General features: G+C 39.0%; 1 protein-coding gene across 4 annotated transcripts in view; it reads right to left on the minus strand.

Moving 5' to 3' along the window:
- The window catches only part of BBX (BBX high mobility group box domain containing), a 2705004-nt gene that overhangs the window by 2335856 nt on the left and 354348 nt on the right, over nt 1-14800 (minus strand). The window lies entirely within an intron of this gene.

Consider the following 14800-nt stretch of genomic DNA (forward strand, 5'->3'; position numbering starts at 1 on the left):
TATAGGGGGTAATTTCAAGACTGGAAAGACAGTAATAGGCACAGGAGCTCCTACCTCCAATAAGTTATAATAGCTCATTCTGCACATCAGAAACTTGCCTAGAATCACATTCAAAATGCTGCATCATTTTGTAATAAGTTTCCCCAAAATAAATTTCCTCAACAGCAGAATCATGGGTAAAACACCCACCCTTATCATCAGAAGCGATCTGATCTTAAAAATGGATCTGAGAGATTAATAAGATAAACAGTGTTCATTTGAATCAGAATCCTCCTCAGATTTATTTTGTCTCTTCACAGATGGTATAAAGAAGAGTGAAAGAAAAAGAATAAGGAGGCTTCAGAAACAAAATGGTCTTGTGCAGGCCTTATAAGAATTTCATCCATTCCACTTCTTTTTTTTCACTAAATATTTTTTTATTATTTCAAATAAGATGTCTTAGAAACATTACATGAAATATAGATAACATATTTACAATTCTAAAACATTACTAACTTCAAACCATTATATAACTATTTACATTGGTGTCTACACAAATAACATTGAAATTCGATATTATATAAAGTTAGAAACATAAGATGATCTATCTTTGTCGACCTTTTCAAGCATTTCCAGTACTTTCATCCAAGAGTAATAGTACGAAGTAGATCTTTTAGTTCTGTTCTTCACTGTTAATATTTCCATGTGAGCAACTGTTGATATTAAATTCGTAAATTCCTTGATCGTAGGAGAAGCCTCATTTTTCCAGTGTATAGTTATGATTTTACGTGAAATTGCCAATAATGACCATAGGATTTTAGTGTCTTTAGACTTTGTTAATTGAAAATTATCATTATAAACAGTCTGAAAAAAATAGTTAATAGACTTCCAGTACATATTGAGACATAAAATTCATAAAAAACATGCTGCCAATCTGCTTTATCTTGATTTGGCATCTCCAGCATTGATCTTCACTAGAAAACATTTTGGCTAGCCTATGTGGTGTATAGAAACTTCTGTGTAGATATCTCCAAGTGAATAATTTCCAGTATTTTGTTAATGTAGAAAATTTGGAAGATTTTAGAATATTATTTTTTTCTTCTTCAACTGGAGGATGGTTGTTTATTAAAGTATAATAATCCCAATATGATTCTTCATGATAATATTTTGTTTTTTTTTTAACAATTTTATAGATATTAGATAAGTAACCAGTACCCTGATAAGGTTGTTTTGTGATGAGAATAAGGTATTCAATGAGTTTTGGAGCTTCATGTCTAAGTGAAGGTTGCATTTGTTCTACTTTATTTATAAGAAAATGTCTTAGATTTTGTAAAAGCAACCAGTAGTCTTTATTTATATTATAATTGTAAGTTATCAGTTCATTTGTTAGTATTTTCCCTTTCTCTATAAGTTGATGCCAAAAGAGTAATGATTCTTTGAGTATATTCATTTTAGTGATTTGGGATGTGTCTAGAATATTGGGTGTAAAAGCTATAGAGAAAATAAGAAAACTCCAAGAATTAATATTTGGTATTTTGTTTATATATGTTTTGAACACTGATAGTGTAGAGCCTATATAGTTTGATGGTAATTTATTGATATTCTTTTTCCCTAAAAAATAATTTTTTAACATCCATATAAGGGGTGATGATATTACAGTTAAATTGTCTTCAATATGAGTGTAACTAAATTCTATGTAAATCTGCTCATGCACTTGTTTCCATGTAGATGTATATGAATTTAACATAGTGTTATACTTTTAATAACAGAGGAGGTAATATATAAATCAATACCCGGTAAATTAATTCCACCATCTTCCCGATCTGGTAAATGCTTATTTAAGGCTATACAGGGTTTATTTGGAAACCATAGAAAATTTAAATTGAGTTTATTGTACCTCTGAATAATATATTTGGGAGTTGGCAATGAAAAGTTTTGTATTAAGTATAATATTTTGAGAAATATGACCAATTGTTTTTTCTATTTTGTCTAGTATTTTATTACAGTTAAATATTAGAGAATTTGTTAAATCATTGAGTAGATTTATTCCCAGGTATAATTTATTTTCTGTTACTATATATTTGGAAAATCTTTTGTTTATATATATATATATATATATATATATATATATATATATATATATATATATATATATTTTACAGTTACAGGGCATAATTTTAGTTTTGTTTTCATTAAATTTTAGGCCTGAAATATTTTGAAATTTATTCATGGAGTTAAATAGAGCATTCAGAGACTCATTGGCATCTGAGAGAGTTAAAAGTATGTCATCAGCAAAGAGTTGGATTTTAAGGTTTAACATTTTATTAATACATATGCTCTTTATGTTACTGCTTGATCTGATTTGATTTGCAAAGGTTTCTATGAGTAATGCAAATAACAATGGCGATAAAGGGCGACCTTGTTTAGTTCCCTTTTTGATTGTTATAGGGCCTGATCTATGTGATCCTAGTTTAACATATGCAGTAGATTTTTCATATAGTATTTGGATAAGGTTATTAAAATTAGAAGGAAAGTTATATTCTTTTAAAACTAGTGAAATAAAGTTCCAGTTAACAGAATCAAAAGCTTTATTGATATCTAATGAGATTACATTTAAATCAAGGACTCTATGTTTGCTATAGTCTATTAATATTAGTATTCCTTTAATATTATCTGAAGTGTATCTTCCTTTAATAAAACCTGTTTGATCTTTGTGAATTAAGAAAGGATGAAAGTGTTCGATCCTATCTGCATATACAGCCATAAACATCTTATAGTCTATAGTGAGTAATGATATTGGCCTATATGAAGAGCACCGCTTCTCATCTTTATCTGGTTTGATAACTGGAGATATCAATGAATATTTCCAAGAGGGTGGTATGTTCAAATCTATTTCGGCTATATCATATACTTTTAATAGTAAGGATATGGCTTGATGGGATATTAATTTATACATTTCTGGTAGCATATTGTCTGAGCCAGGTGCTTTACTTTTCTTGAGCTTTTTAATTTGTGTTTTTAATTCTGTCATATTGATTGGTTTGTTTATAATGTCTATTTGTTCTTGTGTTAATTTAATATGAATATTATTTTCTAAGCATTTTTTTATATCCTTGGTCGGTGTATCTTGGGTGTTTAGGGAATTATCAAAGTTAAGTTAAAGTCTGAATGCTTCTAAAATTTAAAATTTAGATCCGTAACTTTTTTGTTAGTATTAGGAATAAATATTTCTTTTATTTGTTTAGATTTGATTATTTTTTTTGTTCTATTAGTTAAGTGTCTCAGGTGTGCTGGATTAGTAGAGTATGAGTTTATTTTTATCTTTTCTAAGTTAATCATAATCTTATGATGTAACAATTCTGCATACTTCTTACTGATTTGTGTAAGTTCTTGAACTTGAGTAGTATTGCCCTTTTGTATTTCCAGTTTCAATTCATCTGTTTTGTTTTGTAAGACTAGCATATCTTTATTTCATGACTTCCTTTTATTTATGCACCAGGATAATATTTTCCTATATGCAACTACCTTTAATGAATCCCAGACATATATTTCTGAAATATCCTCTGTGTAGTTTATTTCTAAAAGGTTTGTGATCGTTTCTTCATAAAATTCTTTAAATTCTGTCAATTTTGTGATGTAGGAAGGTATCCTAGTAATGGGATTTGAATGAAAAGGAGTAAGTTCTATCTCATAGACTATGGCATTATGATCAGATAAGGGACAATTTATAATTTTGACTTTTGTCAATTTTTTTAATTAGGTCATTGGCGACATATATTCTATCTATTCTAGAGTTAGTTCTATATCTATGAGAATAAAATGAAAAGATTAGTGAGTCTGGTTCTGCAAATTCGTTTATATCTTTTAAATATAGTGTATCTATAAATTTTAAAAGCGCCTTGGAGATGGGTTGTTTTCTTCTTTTAGATTTAGAATCTGTATCTTTTTCATTTATTATACAGTTGAAGTCTCCTGCCAATATCAGGCTACCCTTAAGTAGATGAGTTATCTCTTCAAAGTGCTGTTTAACTGTTCTTAATCCTAATCCTTGTATCCAATACAGATTTACTGAAGTATAGATTCTCTTATTTAACTCTACTGAAGCCAGACAAAACATACCTGATGTATCTTGATGAGTAGTAATTATTTTAGGTGTTATAGTTGTATTGCGAAGTAATATAGCTACTCCTACTTTCTTTGTTTTACATTGAGAACTTATTAATTAGGTTCATAGATTAGTACTAAGCTAACTGCCCCTGTGGGCCATTTTAAGCTTAGTCAATTATCCCTTGTGAGACTCAAACCCTGCACCTTGTATTTGTAAGGCAAACACCTTAACCATTAATTATTGATATTTAAGTTTATATCTCTATCTAATAAGTGTGTCTCTTGTAAAAAGACTACTTGTGGTTTATGTAAATTTATGTATTTGACTAGGCTTCTTTTATTACTATTATTCAGACCATTAACATTTATGGATAAAAAAGAAGTTATGGACTCACCATAACGTTCCATCTGAGTAGGTAATTTCATTTGTCTGCAACCTGTGGGTACCGGATCCGAGCCGGCAGCTTTCCAAGCTAAGAGATCTGAGCTCCAAGCTCCTCTCCCTACTCATAATGCCCTGCCATCTCCCTCTAACACTCAGATCGAGTTTGCCCAAAAAAAGGTAATAGGAAAATTCTATAACCCAGGAAAGGATTACAATACGTTCCAGTGATGTCAACTGTACAAGGACATATCCTGATCCTTCGATAACGAACTAAGGGTTCAGGGGATGGAGGGAGGGTCGGTTGCAGATAAATGAAGTTATCTACTCAGATGGAACGTTATGGTGAGTACATAATTTCTTTATCTGAAGTAGTTAACTTCATTTGCTCAGCAACCTGCTGGACACAGTCCCCAGCTTCCAGCAACTTGGGAGATCCTTATGGAAGGATATTCCGGAGCACTGCAGAGCCAAAAGATGCACGTCCTCTGGAAATTAAATCCAATTTATAGTGTGTAATAAAGATATGAGAGGAAGCCCAAGTAGCTGCTGAGCAAATGTCATCCACAGAAACCCTTGACCAGAAAGCAGCAGAAGTAGCCATAGATCGGGTAGAATGGGCTCGCACTCTCAGGGGCTCAGGACGACCAGAACTTTTGTATGCAAGGAGAATGCATCGGGAAATCCATCTAGCTAAGGTTACTTTAGTGACTTGTTTCCCCAGACAGGATTTTGCAAACGAAACAAAAAGTTGATCAGATTGTCGAAGATCTGCTGTTCTGTTTAAGTAAAAATGTAACTATGTGAACATCCAGGCAATTAAGTCTGTATTCTCCTCTGTTTTGGAAATTAGGAAAGAAGACAGGTAGATTGATGGACTGGTTGATATTGGCTTCTGAAGCCACTTTGGGCAGAAAAGAGGGATTAGTACTGAGGGAGACACTGTCTTTATGAAAGATGATGTATGGAGGCTTACTGCAAAGAGCGTTAAGCTCCGATATCCTCCTAGCAGAAGTAATGGCGATCAGGAAGACCGTCTTCCAATATACATATTTTCAGTCGACTGAAGCTGTGGGTTCAAAAGGAGGCCCAGTCAGAGCTTGAAGAACTAGGCTAAGATCCCATGGAGGCACTGCATCTTTAATAGAGGGTCTTAACAAAAAGGTTCCTTTCATGAATGTTTTGCAAATTTTGGAGGACGCTAGGGGCCATGAACTGTTTCCAACATGGTAGTGGGAAATAGCTGCCAACTGAACTTTAACAGTAGAAGCACTAGCTCCTTGGTGAAAGATATGGGAAAGAAAGTCTAGAACTGCTGGGATAGGAGCTGTGAAGGGATCCAAGTTCCTGTGCTCCGCCCCGACAGAAAAACATTTCCATTTATTCTTGTAGATTTTCCTAGTAGATGGTTTATGGGCGGCCACCAGGATCCCCTTAACCAAGGAAGATATACCGGGAGTCCTAGCCATTAAGGGAACTGGATCAACCAAGCTGAGAGCTTGAGGTAGTCCAGGTCGGGGTTCTTCAATCCTAAAGGATGAGAGATCAGATCCGGATTGGGATCTAAGATTCAGGGAGGATATACTAGATGAGACCGCAGGTAAGGGAACCAGGTTTGGCGAGGTCAGAATGGGGCTATGAGGATAGCTCTGCTCCCCAACCGACGAGCTTTCTGCAAAAATGTTGTCATCAATGGAAGAGGAGGATAGGCAAACAGAAGACCAGATTGGCCAAGCAAGAACTAGAGCGTCTCTGGGGGCTTCCCCTGGTGGGGGAATCAGTGTGAAGAACTCGCTGCACTTTGTGTTCGAAGGCAAGGTGAAGAGATCACAGCAAGGTTGACCCCATTCGAGGAAGATTTGTTTCGCTACTGCTGGGTTCAGAGACCACTCGTAAGGTGAGAGAATCGTTAGACTCAACCTGTCCGCCAAGATGTTTGACCGATCCGGAATGTGCGTTGCTATGAGAAAGCGGTTGGTGGGTATCGCCTATTCCCATACTCTCATTGCCTCCCTGCAAAGTGGATAAGATCTGGTTCCCCCCTGTTTATGTACCAGACTACCGACATATTGTCTGTTTGAACTGCAACAGTTCCTGGAGGAAGAAGGGGATGGAGAGCCTGCAACGCTAGAAGCACCACCCTCATTCTCCAAGACATTGATATGCGGTGAGGTCTCTGTGAAAGTCAATGTGCCTTGGACGTATCTGCCCATGCAATACCCCCCCACCCGAGGAGAGATGCGTCCGTGGTCACCATGACTTGGGGAGGGGGTATAATGAAGGGGCGGCCTTCTCGGAGATCTCTGGAGCGGAGCCACCAAATAAGCGACTCCCTGCAAATCCTGCTGAGGGGAATAGGTGTAGACAGGGGGTGAAAAGAATGGACCATTGAACTTGCAATGTCCATTGAAGGATTCTCATCTTCAGGCGAGCGAAAGATGACAGATTGATGGCCGCTGCCATGGACTAGTTCCGCTGGGGGGGGCTGACGATTGTAAGAGGTCTAGAATGTGAAGGCTTAGACTGTGAAGTCTGTCCGCTGTCATAAGTGTGGTGTCTATCCTGGCCCCTATGAATTCCAAAATTTGAGAAGGTTGAAGGGAGGATTTCTTGTGGTTGATAGTGATCCCTAGGTGGCGGGCTAGATGTAAGAAGTAGCCCCTGCCTGAGCAGAGCTGATGCCTGGTGGGGGCAGTTAGGAGCCAGTCGTCCAGGTACGGAAAGACCTGTATTCCCTGAAGCCTCAGGTGGGCCCCTACAACTGCCATGACCTTGGTGCACACCCTAGGGGCTGTGGTGAGACCGAAGGGTAGGACCCTGAACTGATAATGGCTGGCTTCCAGCCGAAAGCGGAGGAACCTTCTGGATCGTCTGTCCATAAGAATATGGTAGTATGCATCCTTGAGGTCTATCGAGCACATCCAGTCGTTCTCCTGCAAAAGTGGGAGAATGGATTGAATAGTGACCATCCAGAATCTTTCTTTGCTGACTGACAGGTTCAGTGTGGACAGGTCGAGAATGGGTCGCAAGTCCCTGATCTTTTTTGGCACCAAAAAGAACCTGGAGTAAAAGCCTGATCCAGACTGCTCGGGGGGGGGGACGCGCTGGATCGCTCTTTTTCTTAGCAGCCCACGAATTTCTGATGCTGCTGCCTCCCTCTGATCGGGTGGAACACTGGGGAGTCTTCTTGATCGGGGAGGGTAAGTTAGGAAAGGGATTGAATAGCCTCTGGATATGATTCGGAGCACCCAGCGATCTGTCGTAATGGACTCTCAATTTGCTAGGTGTTCAGAGAAGCGCCCCAGACTGCCTCCAGAGAGGAGCAGTCAGGCAACCCCTCAAGGCTGCTGCGCGGGTCGATCCGAAAAATGTTCTCTCGACCCAAAATTCTTTGGACCCCCTCTGCCAATGGGCCGGCTTCCACCCTGTCCACCTCTGCAGGATGAGGGATCCGGAGTGAAACGGGATTGTTGAGCTTTCCGGAACCACATCTTCTTTTGTCCTCTTTGGTTCCTGGAGTAGGACCTCTGAGGAGCCGAGAAGCGGATCCCGACGGCAGACAATGTCTTCCAGTCTTTCTCATTCTGGAGAAGCATATCGCGGACGGTTTTGCCTAAGAGCATAGAACCGTCAAAAGGGGCGTTCGCGAAGGACACCTTGAAGGGTTCCGCAAAAATCGCACAGATGGAGCCAGGCCTGTCTACATAAGACGACGCCCATTCCGCTAGCTCTAGCCGCTCCCTCCATAGCATGGGAGAGGAGACGCATAGATGTGTTGGTAATTGACTTGACAGTGGCCATTCGAGTCGAGAAGGTCCGCTTGTCCTCAGCCGACATGGACTCTGGGGGTGACCCAGCGTACTCTTTAATGAGGTCCCGCTGGAGCCGAATCACATGCGCCATATAATTCAGTGACCTTACAGAGAAGGTCGCTGAAAAGAACATCCACTTTCCAAGGCAGTCTCATCATCCGAGACTCCTTGTCTGGAGGATGCACCGAGGAACTCTCCTGTGCTAATTCCTTCCTAGTGGCAGCCGCCACCACCATGGCATCCACTGGGGCACCATTGCTCCAAACTGTCCTGTCCGTGGGAGGGCAGAGGATCCTGTCTGGTCTCTTGGGTACTGGTTCGACAGTGTCCAGCTCCTTCCATGCCCTGGTAGTTATGAGGTCTACCAGGGGGTCGGCGGGAGGGGACACCCAAGAGGTAGATGGGCCTGTGTCAAACACCTCCAGAAACACAGACTTATCTGAGGAAAGTTTTTGGGCAGACCAGACCCCTCTAATCCGCAACATTTCCATAATGTCTCCAAAGGAGACATCTTCGGGGGTGACCTTGGGGAACCTTCCCCTTCCTCTAAGTCCATGTCCTCCGTGAGGGACTCGGGTGAGTCCAAGTGCCTCCTCTTGCACTTTCATTTGTGAGGGATCTCCTAGGGGTGGCCGTCTGAAGAGGCCTCACTAACAATGTCCTGTTCCTCTATGGGAACAATCTGGGACGTAGGCGCAGGCTGTCCCTGGGGCTGGATGATGGAAGACAGGCCCATCTGAGTGGGAATGGTGGGTGGATCCGTAGCAAGAGCCTGGGGCCTCGAATCCCTCGAAAGGACCCTCTCCACTACGTCGAATGCCGAGGGGGAACTGCTTTCCCTTGGATCCGAAAGCAGTCCCCTCGGATCCGACGTGCGGACCGGCGCCAAAGGTGACCAGATCGGATCTGAAAGGGTGGCATGCCCAGACCTTAATGGAGCCGAAGGCCCGCTGACCCTCCGGATCTGACGCTCAACTCACTGCCCTGAGAGCTCGGACCCGAAAACGGATCCCACAGCCTCGAGGGTACAATCGGCGTCAAAGTAGGAAACGCCGTCAACGCCGACCCAACCCTGGCTCCGAAGCTAGTCGGATTCGACAGCTCCGAACCCTGATAGTGGGTCAGAGAAAGAGCAATGGGGGCGAAAAAAGGTGTGGAGCTCCCCCCAGAGGGGAGGAGGCAAGAGCACTCCCATCTGCAGCTGGGCCTGGAGAAATCGACGCATCATCCGGTCCATGTCTGTATCCGATAAACTTCTGGTAGATCTAGATGAGGCCACCGCAGCCAGCCGGGAAGGCCGCCTAGATGACCTCGAAGGTGACTGGGTCTCCTCCTCCGGCTCCGGGGATAAATGTGGAGAACGGAGCTGGGATGGGGAAGGCCCAGAGACCTTAAGGGGAGAGGAAAGCTGTTTGGATGGCGGTGCCAAAGGGGTCAACTCAGACTGCCTCTTGTGGCTGCGATGCCTTTCTTTCCCCCTCTCCTTTTTGTCTTTTTTGCCATCCCTTTAATCCTGGGCCAATGAGGGAGGTTGAGTTCCGGACAGGGGATCAGGAGCGGCAGCTGCAGCCGTGGCTGGCACCACAGAGGAGGATGAAGCAGAATCCGGGGGCAAAAGGCCCCGCCAGAATAAGCTTCGTCCTTCTATCCTTCAAAGCCCTGGGGTTGAAGGCTGCACAAATAGTGCAGCCCGAGGAGAGGTGATCAACCCCCAGGCACAGGACGCACTGAGTGTGGCCATCTGCTGGGGACAGCTTATGGCCACACTCGGTACATTTAGAGAAAATAGCTTTAGGGCCTTCAGCCATTATAGAAAAGAAAAATAGGCCCACAAGCACACACCTTCACACACGCAGAGGGGGGACGGGAATAAATCTAACTTAACCAAAAAAGGTTAAGAAACTTCCCAGAAAGGCTAGAAAGATAAGAGGGAGTTCACACATACAAAGTCAGAGAAAGTTTGACAGAAATTTAAATTTTTAATGCTAAACTCACAGTACCACACTCTGAACTCGTTCTGAGAAGCTTACAAAAGCCGTGGCAAACGAGATCTGAGGGTTAGAGGGAGATGGCAGAGCATTATGGGTAGGGGGAGGAGCTTGGAGCTCGGATCTTTTAGCTTAGAAAGCTGCCGGCTCGGATCCGAATCGGATCAGATACCCACAGGTTGCTGAGCAAATGAAGTTAACTACTTCAGATCATTTCATTTCCTAGTTTTGAGTTTGTTTTATATGTGATTTTATGTAAATATTGTTTATTTTTTATTCTATCTTGGCTGAAGAATTTAAAAATGTTTTTACTGTATAGTTTTTGCATGTTTCTGACACCAAAGTGATAATTAAAAACAATAAAACTTCTGAACTTGTTAATTCTTAACCTTAAAAACCATTCCCTATCTCAATGATGTAATATACCTCTGTTTGGTTAGTGAATCTAACCAAACAAACTTTTTACCCTCACAAATAATGTTTGGATCAGTTTCTGTTATCCTCTTAGTTTTAAATAATATATGAAAATAATATAATCAGCTAAAACATATAAGTATATTCTTTTTCTCTTTATATTATTGTAATTCAGTAACACTTGTTTCTAATCAGGTTTCAAAAAGGTACAGAACATTTAGACTAAGGTAATATCACTTCAAAATAGTTTAGAGTATTAATAAACATTTTCTCAAGTTCAACAATATTTTTTACAAAAACAAAATATATAGAATTATACATTCTGTGAAAATCTAAACAACTGACAGATACATGATTCTGACTACAAAATCAATTAAGCAAGGTTTAATTAATGTCCTAAAACTGGAGTAAGTGGAATGATACCAAGGTTACGAGTTAGCTTTATGGAAGAATTAGTGTGGCTGGGATGGAATGAGCCCATAACAAAAGCCTGCAATGCCCCCATTATATTTTCATCTTTTGGATTTAACCACATCACCATTATCTAGGGAGAGTATGTTTAACGTATTAAAGGGAGCAGTAGTCCTCAGGATTTGAACACCAGTGCTGAATTTCCAGATATCTACTGTGCAAGTCATACACTGTGCTTAACAAATATGTCTGGAGAAAAGGATGTTCCTTAATGAATGTGTCACCAGAGCATCTTGGGTGAAAGGCAAATACAACATTTTATAGTCATGTTATTAGCATGAGAATTTATTTTTTAAATGTTTGGGACATATGAAAGAAGGCAGCTGAGCTATCACCCATTCAACTCCTGTAACTAAACTGAATTTGCTAAACTGGTCATCAGAAGAAAAGACCTGGCAGACTCCAACAATCAGTGATAGTCAAATCATAGTTTTTTTCTCCATTGAAAAAGGAGGGGGGGGGTTCTACCCATTCAGACTTTCACTGTCAAAAAAGCAATATAAATATACAAATATAGATGCATACATATATACATAACTAACTAAAACCTTATTTGTTATTAATTAACAAAACACAAATAAAGATGTATATATTATTCATTGGTAACCAGTGAAATCTACTTTTTTGTTATTTCATATACAAGCCAACATTAAGTTCCTTTCTGAGTGACATTAAATTTTTGTTGCTGTTCTGTGTAAAATGAGCTACACAGAAAGTCATCAGCTTTTGATTTGCTTCTCAGGCTCATTTAATAAACCTATTATTCACCCCCATATCTAGTGTCAGTGAAGATTGCGTTAATTCTCTACATTGGTGAAGTAAAACATTTACAGCATCTTACAGCAGCAGAATGAATTGAGTCTCCCTCGTGTACTTATATGCATATACACCTATTGCAACTTTGTGATAACTACTGAGGCAATTTAGGGGAAGGGGAATAGAGGGGATAAAAACGTTATGGCAGCTAGCAGACCAATTTTGTGATAAAAAGTTATCATGTATACATTAAAAATAGAGGAGAAAGGAACATGTATACTATGAATACACAGTCTGGGTGGTGAGTGAGGGTGGAGTTTAAAATGAAAGTATGCAGAGAGAATGCAATATTAGTGTCATCCAGAACATGGACAATTCAAGAAAGACTTAAGGAAACGCTAATTTATGAAGATCGAGATTGTAGTTTAAAAATGTATTGTCTTACTAATGTATATATCTCTGAGTTTGTTTTAAAACTGCACACTTCTCTCAGAATGCAGTTCTCTGCGCAGCTAAGAAATTAGTGCGTCTCTGCGTTTGTAAAATAAGGTGGTAAGTACTTAACATAAACATGTAATACATAAAAGCAATGTGGTTCCTGACAATTTTCAGTACCACAACTATATCACTGCCCCAACAACGGAAAAGCACCGAGGAATGTCTTGTGGTTCTAGGTGTATAAATAATGGTCATGTTATTTTAAAAAATGAAACTAGCTTGCTTCTTGGATGAGCGTCAGTTAGATAAAGCTAGGGGATGACGCACATAAGCAAAAACGTGAAAAACGTCAACAATATACGGAGCTTGTGCTTCTAATACCATTCGTGACTGTAAGGCTGTCTCGAGAACCAAGCGGGAAAGGGTATGTGTTTTTTTTAATTCTGGCAAGATTAACTACTATTCACGAGACTGCTCTAGCCTGCTCTATAGATTTCACATTACAGAAAATGCATTTCAAGCATACTATGAAATACACTACGACAGGGCAGAACATAACAGGACATTTAAACATCTGCAGAACTGTCACTTAACTCCGGATGTCCAGAACCGCATCATATTCGGCTTGAAGCCACAAAACATCACGGAGAGCAAATTCTGCCTTACTCTACATCAACATAGACAGATGAACCAGAACAAAACAGTTTTAAGACTATTTATATTAGTCTTACGATAATGCCAAACTGAAACACTTCGTATTAATCATGACACATTTCCTCCCATCTCTGCTGTTTACCCAAACAAGAACACTTTTGTCTTTTAGAAAAATATATAGTCAGAGATATAACTGATAAAGTTTACAACAGGACTTACTATATCTATTCAGGAATACAACTATGAACTAAATAGAACATTATATGCTAATGAAGACTTTATATGTAAGAGAGAAGAAAACAAAAATATTGAAAACTTTGCTATGTATTGATTAATCTGTTTAAGAAAATGAATATATTAGATGGATAAATAATACAAAATGAAGTAATGTTTAAATTATGCTTAATATACTTGAGTGATTGATTTAAATGTATTTGAATTGATATTAACTTTAACATTTAATGTATAATAGAAAACAGTACCTGTTTCAGATTGAGTTGAAGACAAAGAACTTTTCTTTTGTTGTTTGTATTATTATTTAAACTTTTACAGAATATAAAACATATAAGATTATTTGTCCTTTAGTTTTTTTTTTTTTTTCTTTTGTTCAACAGTCTTCCAGTTGTTTACTTCAACATTTCTCTTTGGAGTACTAATTGCCCAGTCCTCAGATTCTTCTTGTGTTAGGATGTTATTGTTAGTAATGTATTTTATAGTTGATTCTACTGTTTCAAAGACTTTTATTCCATTTGGTAGGAAAATTCTCAGTCTTGCTGGAAATAAAAGATGGGTTTTGAATTGCTTCTTCTTCAAGGCTTTTATTATTGGTAGAAATTCCTTTCTTTCTGAAACATCCTTTATAGAGTAATCGTTGTCAAATCTGATTAATGTATCACTGTATTCGATGGGAGAATTTGCCCAAGCATTTCTTAATATCAGATCTTTATCTTGTCTAGAAAAAAGTCTCACAATTATGGACCTCGGTTTGTTGGAGAAGTATTTCCAGGTGTTGCTAGTGATCTATGTGCACGTTCTATACCATATGAAAGAGCTTCAGGTAATTTTACTACATTTGGTATCCAGGTGGTAAGAAAGTTTATCATATTGTCCCCTTCAAATTTTTCTGGTAGAGCATATATTCGGATATTATTTCTATTTGTTCGATTTTCCATATCATCAATCTTTTCTAGTCAATATGTATTCTGTTGTACTAAGAATTCAGTTTGTTGTTCTTCTATTTGGACTCTGGTGTCAATGTCATTTAGTGACTGTTCAATAAGTGATATCTGTCCTTTCTGCTGAGTAAACATTTCCTGAAGTTGTTCTAGTTGTTGTGAGCACTTTTCTTTAAAAGTATCTATTTTATTGTCCATCTCTTCAATTTTAATTGTGAGTTCCTGTATATTTGTGATATGAGATTGTAGATCCTTTTTGAGAGAAGAGTCGTGGGCTGAATTCCTAAAATGACTCATATTGTAAAGCTGATATTGGTGCTGATTTGCCAGTAATTAATTTGACAGGAATTATTAAAGTTCTAACAATGAAAATTCTCCTGTAGATGCCCGAAGTTGTTAAAAATAAATCAGTAGTAAATATTTCTTCAAATTAAATATTTTTTTGTAAAATTCCTGTCAGGAATAGCAATGAGGTAAGAGAGCTGAAATGAAGTGCAGCTATCAGTTCAGCATCCTAGCCACGCCCCCATCCATTCCACTTCTTGAGACACCTGAGTAGAAGAAACACTGTCTTCTGTTCATTTTTTCTAAGGGGTTACATCTACCTTAATGAAGCCCAGCAGT

The sequence above is a fragment of the Protopterus annectens genome, chromosome 5.part0 (assembly GCF_019279795.1).
Source record: "Protopterus annectens isolate FY-2018-M chromosome 5.part0, PAN1.0, whole genome shotgun sequence".
Lineage (NCBI taxonomy): Eukaryota > Metazoa > Chordata > Ceratodontiformes > Protopteridae > Protopterus > Protopterus annectens.